Below are 7,258 nucleotides of genomic sequence, written 5' to 3'. Positions count from 1 at the left end.
AGCCAGTTTATAAAGAAATTAAGGCTAAGTTAGTATAATACAAACAAGAAATACCAAACAAAGTGAGAGAAAAGCAGGCTTATGGTATGTTTAGAGAGAAGGCCAGGGGAGGGAAGTTGAGAGAAGTAAAGAAGTGAGTGAAAAAGGGAGAGTAAGGAGATGTAAGGTATGATCCTACTGTCCACCTCCTCACTTCCCCCCTTTTTTCCACTTCACATCCTTTCTAATACCTTAAAACCCTCCTACATGGCGAGCCACCATCTTTAATACCTTGGATTTCTCCCCGGCTGCTGTGTGTGTTTTGGCCTAGCATCATTTTATACTCTGTAAGCTTTTTTCAATGTTTTCCTACTGTTTTTTCCTTATATATATATATGATGTATGCATACTAATACAGCTTAACTGAGTGCTCCACATGAGACATGTTAACTGAGATTACCATTGTGCCTATTTCAGTTTTTGTGGTGTTTTTTGCTGCCCTCTGTTGCTACTTTTATTGAACGCCCAGCTACTCAGCGAGCGTTCCATGTGGTCCTGCTGTATGCTTCCCATGTTTGCGGGTTACGCTGTAGTCTACCTAAAGGTAGATATCCCCTGCTAATTTCTCTACCTTGCTTTGGTCCACGACGGGGGATGTTTCTTTTTCTGCCCTGGGCTTTCCCCTGTTGCTTGTTGGTTGTTTAAGCCGAGGAGCTACCAGCTGCTGAACGGAGAGTAGGTAGTCTTGCTGTTCTGCTCATAGCGCACCTAGACTCCTTTCTAACTAAATATCTCCGTGCTAATGCTGTTCTGTCCAACTGCTACTTGATGGTTGTATTAGCATGCTAAACTGCCTCCTCTGGCGGTAAATAGTCATATCACCCTACTATGTCTGGTGGTAAATAGTCTTATCATCCTACTATGTCTACCGTCCCAGAAATCATCCCAGGCTTAGCTGTGTGTTATACACAATAATGTTTAAGTAACGCCTTTAGTTTCTAGTGTTTTTAATACGCTACTGAACCCAGTGTCTCACATCTTCCCAGGAATAGCTGAGAGATGCAAACGTTAATGTTGAATTAACACCTTAATTTTGAAGCATTTTCTATGTGCTACATGACTCTGTGTCTCCCCTTATTAACGTTTTCTTTGGCTACATTACACTGTGTCTCCTATTTGTAATGTTAGAGATACTTAGTGTTAATATTTAAGTCTCGCTATTTTATTTTTGAAGTGTTCTCAATGTCCTATACATCTTAGTGTTTCCCCTTGGTAATGCTAGCAATACCTAGTGTTTTTTCTGACCTTAGGACGCTCGATACCCTTTATTGTACTAGTTTAGCCCGGTGCCAGGACTGAGGGATCCCTAGCCTTCCTGCGCACAATCCATCCCGACTCCAGCGTTGCTTATTGTGAGGTGGGGTGTGCTTACTACTCCCTATCGAAGAAGAAGAATCTCGATAGGTGGATGGGAGATCGTAGTTTGTCCCAGGGATTACTCCCATGTCACTATTAGACAGAGCCACAGTAAACTAAACCTTAAAAAGGGCACAGTATACTCAAATCAAGGGGTGGCGTAAGCCATACAGAATCGGGCTAGGCTTATAATTGCCCCAGGGCAGATAGCCTAGTATGAACCTATGAACCTATGGAGGCCCTGTTATACTAAATTGAACCTAGTAGCTATATCTATACACACTATTTATTCTACTGTGAAAATACTGCTATTGTTCTGCTGATGCAATCTTGTTTAGAACGCAGTTTCACTGCTATTGTATAGCATTTGTAGCACTGTTAGAGATCGCTTTTCTGCTGCTGTAATCATGTTTTTGTTAAGTCTTTTTAGACTGACTGCTTAGTAACTGTTTTAAAATTGTCTCATATATGATACTCTTTACTGTTATTTTGATAGAGTTATAATAAGTAGTATGTTAAGTTACCTGTCAGTACCTTACAAGTGATTAACCTTAACTGTGTGTAGGCACTGAAATTTGTGCTCTCCATGCCAATCACTATTTTAAGGTCTGCCTTTGCTTTCTAATTCCCTCAATATTCTCCTTGTCCCCACCTTTCTAGGTTTGAAACTACTACCTCTCAGTTGAATTGTTAAAAGTCTACCTACCCGGTGGAAGGACCCCCAGCAAACAAATTCTCCTAACTCATCTATAACAAAGAACTTGCCATCCTACTTAGTAACCCTGTTCTCCAGGAGGCAAGCAAGTACGTGTTTGTATTAATTAGCAGTAAAACTGTATACTTACTTATCCCTACTGTTTGTATGTAACTACACGACAGGGCCAAACCACCTAGCAGCCTTACTCCCTTACACACCACTTTCTAGTCTTACTCCTTCCCTCTCCTTGGATTGTCTCTTGCTTCTAGTTACTCTGTTTCCTCTTTTTGTCTAGTCTCCTGTGCCTTCCTACCTCCAGGATCCTTCGCAAATCCTGTTATCTCCTACATCTACTTGCTCACCACTACTGCATTATCCCTCTTTGCTCACTAGATGGCACCCTAAACTAGGACATCTCCTTATACTTTCTTCTTCGTTCTCCCTTTATTACACCTAGATACAGTGTTGCCCCGAGCACCCTTAAGTAGACCTTGCTCCCTCCTTTGGCCATCCTTGTTCTCCTCATATTTTTACTTCTACTTCTCACTGCTACTGCACTTCTACTTTTACTTTCATTCCCTTCCCTGCTTTTCCTCCCACTTACCTATTTTTCATACCTGCAGCTCTCAGCAGCTCTCTGATTGTTTTTTGCTGCCTTTAATCGCTTTCTTGTTCTACCCGCTCCGTTTGCCCTACGGGCTCACTCCGTTCCCCTACCCTACCCCCAATTTCCACCCACCCCCAGTGCTCCTACCCTTATACTTCTATAGCCACACCCCTTACCTTCCTCAACCAATCACTGCCTACTTTTACTCATACCCCCTCCCTCACCTCAGTTACACCTTAATTAGTTAATTACCTTAACTTAAGACAAACCCTAACTTCTTTCTAAGCTTACCCAGTACTACTGACATTATCAGCTAATCTATTAAATCCATCTTACTTCAATTAACAGTACCCTTATCCTTCCACCTACTCTACCCCACACTACTCTTTCTCCTTCTCCCTCGTTTTCCCTTACGTACTTCACTCCTCCAACCTTCTTATTCAGACTATATATCTATACCTCTAAATGGACCCAACACATAAATCTTTCTACCCATATATACTACTCTTAACTACAATTCATGCTTCTCTTACAATACCTTACTCATTAACCTCCTTTGAACATTTTTCCCTTCATGAACATCTCCACCCCCTTCATGGAACTCTTTCAATCTCTCTTAATAACTCTGTCAACCATAGCAACATAACCTCCACCTGCATCTATGTACTTCCAAAGTTCCATAGATCTACTCATATTACTTACATCCTTATAAAAAAAAACACAAATTATTACTACAAAATCCAAAAGTTTATACACTATCCTCTACCACACCCACTACTAGATGGTGACATTCATCCCAATCCAGGCCCCAATACTGACACTACCATAAAGCTTCTCAACCTACCTACTTCACATATCTCTATACCACATAGACCATCTAATTCCCTCCTGATAGCTCACCTAAACATCCATAGCATTAACAATAAAATTTCCCACCTACAAGCACTGTTAGATGTTCACTCATTTGATATTTTCTGTATTTCAGAAACATGGCTAAAGTCCTCTACTCTTGACCAGGAAATTACCCCTCCAGGATATAACATCCTGAGATGTGACCGCAAAGCCAAAAAGGGTGGTGGAGTAGCCATTTTGTATAAATCTGAACTCCAACTTTCACGCTTCAATTTGCTACTTCCCTCAGCTCCCAACTCAGAAACCCTCACTGCAAAACTACAAATCAGTAACTTCAAATCTATCTATCTAATTTGCACTTATCTCCCCCCTGGAAATAACATCAATACTCTTGAAAACATACTTAGTTACCTCTCTTCACACCTACCCCAAGAAACTATTGTCTTAGGTGACTTTAACATAGACTGGACAACCTGTAATTCTCCCAATCCTACCAGCCATATAAATCTATATGGATTCACACAAATAATGACCACTCCTACTAGAATCCATAAACCAAACAACAAAGAAACCATCCTAGACTGGGTCCTTCTAAATAGTCATCTTGATTCTTATAAACCAGGAATTTTCCCAAATGATATCAGTGACCACATGCTAACTTATATAATCAAACAAAAAACGTATAGCCCCAACATAAATACTTTTAAAACTTCCCGCTCCAAAAAATACTTTAACCCAGAGAGCTTCCAAAACGAACTGAAAGCATGTGACTGGTCACCTATGCTTCATCTTGAACCTGATGAATCAGTAATCTACTTTAATACTAGATTTCTCCAAATACTAGACTACAATGCCCCCTATCGCTCTTCCCGCATAAGAACCAAAACTGCCCCCTGGCTCACAAAGGCAACTAGGCAAAAGATCCTTCTCAGAAATAAAATTTGGGCTAAATGGCAAACCTCCAGAAATCCAACAGATCACCTCTACTTTAAACAATTAAGAAATGCCACCAAGAAGGACATTCTTAAAGACAAAAAAGACTATTACCTCCACCTACAGCAAACTCACCAACAACATCCTCAAAAATTCTGGTCTGGCATTAACAAACTTCTTCAACCAGGACACTCTAAAACTCCTGACCCTATAGGTTTCAACCATAATAACTCTAACCAGATTCCTGATGCCTTTAACAACTATTTTACTGAAGCTATTCTATCCCTAACACATTACCATCCACTTCCATTCTCCCATTAATAACACCTAATACCCCCTCACCTACCTTCCATATACATCCTGTACCTACATCCCTCATTTGCAACCTCCTTCAAAAGCTCAAGTCATGCACCCCTTCTGCTGACTGTCTTCCAGCTGAATACCTGCAAATTGCAGCTAAAGCCATTGCCTACCCTATCTCCATACTTATAAATAGAACAATTTCAGAAAGCAAAATCCCCTCTCTATGGAAGATCTCCCATATAATCCCTTTACACAAAGGTGGCTCATCAACTGAGCTCTCCAACTATCGGCCTATAGCCTTACTCTCTCCATTAGCTAAAATAATTGAGAAATGTATACACAGACAACTGCTTGACCACCTACTACAAAATAATCTACTTGCAGATTGCCAACATGGCTTTAGGCCTTACCATAGCACAACAACTGCCCTGCTATCCTTCTCTGATTCTATAAACAAAAACCATAACAATAAAATCTTTTCCTCTGCTCTATTTATTGATCTTTCTAAAGCTTTTGATATGGTGAACCATCCCATACTTATTGACACTCTAAAAGCCCATTCACTAGACCCACAAGCATTACAATGGTTTAAATCCTATTTAGAAAATAGACAGCAAGCAGTTCTCTGGAATAAGAATATTTCTTCATCCCTCCCTGTAAACATTGGAGTACCACAAGGTTCTATCTTAGGGCCACTTCTATTTTCCTTATTTATTAATGACCTACATACTAGTATTTCTCAAGCCACCTGCATACAGTATGCAGATGACTCCACCTTAATTTGCTTAGCCAAGTCCATAACCTCTCTCCAGTGCCTCACCCAAACAGTATTTAACAGTGTTGAAAACTGGTTCACAAAACACTGCCTTCTTCTCAACCCCAAGAAAACTAAATTATTGCTTTTTTCTCCTACTCACAAGACACCTCAACTGCACTTCACAGTAACCTCTAACAATGGAACCATCATATCCCCTGATACTACAACCCATCTTCTAGGTGTTACAATAGACAACAACCTTAGCTACAATGACCACATTAATTCCACTATAAAGACGGTAAACAAAAAACTAGGGACCTTATACAGAATCAAATCCTTCCTTACCCCTGCAGCCAGAAACACTATAGCCCAAACCCACCTAATCTCCACCCTGTTCTATGCTTCTGCTATCTATACTAATCTTTCTAAAACCAACCTTACCAAACTCTCCAGCTGTTATAATAACATAACCAGATTTGCTTCTGGTACCCCATTTAGAACGCATCATTGTCACAACCTCAAACAGCTGGGATGGTTAGAACTACAGAACCAATTACTTTTTCAACAACTTGTTATCACCCAAAAGATCCTCTACTACCCTAAAAATACCCCAATCCTCACTAATCTCATCTCCCCTTACAAAAATCTTGCAACTCTATGCTCAGCAAATAAACTTCAAATCTCTTCCATTAAATCCAACAACAAAGCTGGGGACTCACTCTTCTCAAACACCATATGAAAGAGCTGGAATCATCTTCCTTCTGAACTTTCCAACCTTACTTCTACTCTACTTTTTAAGAAGAATCTTAAAGAATATCTTAAATCCCACTGGCTTTGTCCCTGCTCCAACCCTGACTGATATCTCTTGCCTCCTCCTGCTCTTTCTCAAAAAAAAAAAAAAAAAAAAAGAAATTTTTTACTTTATCTATCTTCTGTTTTAATTTTTGTTTTTACTCATAGTATTTGATTCTAGCCTAAATTTGCTAAATAACTCTGTATAACTCTACCTTTTAATGTTAATTTTGTTTATTGTATTTCCTTGTCATTGTTGCTGCTCGGAGCTTTTCTTCCCGGGCCTCTACTGAAAATGGACATGTATCCAGTTAGACTAGCCCGGTCAACAAATGTAAAACAAAAAAAGTAACCTGATGGATAGCAGTTACATTCTGCTTGACTGACTAATGAGATTTTATAAGAGTACCTTGTAAACATTTATGTTGGTATTTGGCATCAGACTTGACATTTGTTCCTTACGGGGAAAATTACCACTACTTGTAGAAAATTCATGTGGAAAATGGGATTTAGAAAGTGGTTAATCTGTTATGATTTACACCTGCATTGATCGCTCTTCAAAAATCTACTCTTACAGTACCCATCTTACACAACTTCTCTTTATTGTCCCTTTTCAGTCCTGACTTCCATTCCTAGATCAGATATTACTGTTCTGTTGTTGCACCTCATTCATTATGAAACCTAACTGCCCACCGAAAGTAACATTTGCTTGCTCCAGTTCTTAACAAAATGGTTAGGTACATGTATACCTAGCTAGTGTTGCTGCGGGGGTACATGTATACCTAGCTAGTGTTGCTGTGGGGGGTACATGTGTACCTAGCTAGTGTTGCTGTGGGGGGTACATGTATACCTAGCTAGTGTTGCTGCGCGGGGGGGGGTACATGTATACCTAGCTAGTGTTGCTGTGGGGGGTACATGTATA

The sequence above is a fragment of the Protopterus annectens genome, chromosome 4.part0 (genome assembly GCF_019279795.1).
Source record: "Protopterus annectens isolate FY-2018-M chromosome 4.part0, PAN1.0, whole genome shotgun sequence".
Classification (NCBI taxonomy): Eukaryota; Metazoa; Chordata; order Ceratodontiformes; family Protopteridae; genus Protopterus; species Protopterus annectens.
Note: the sequence above shows the minus strand (reverse complement) of the source record.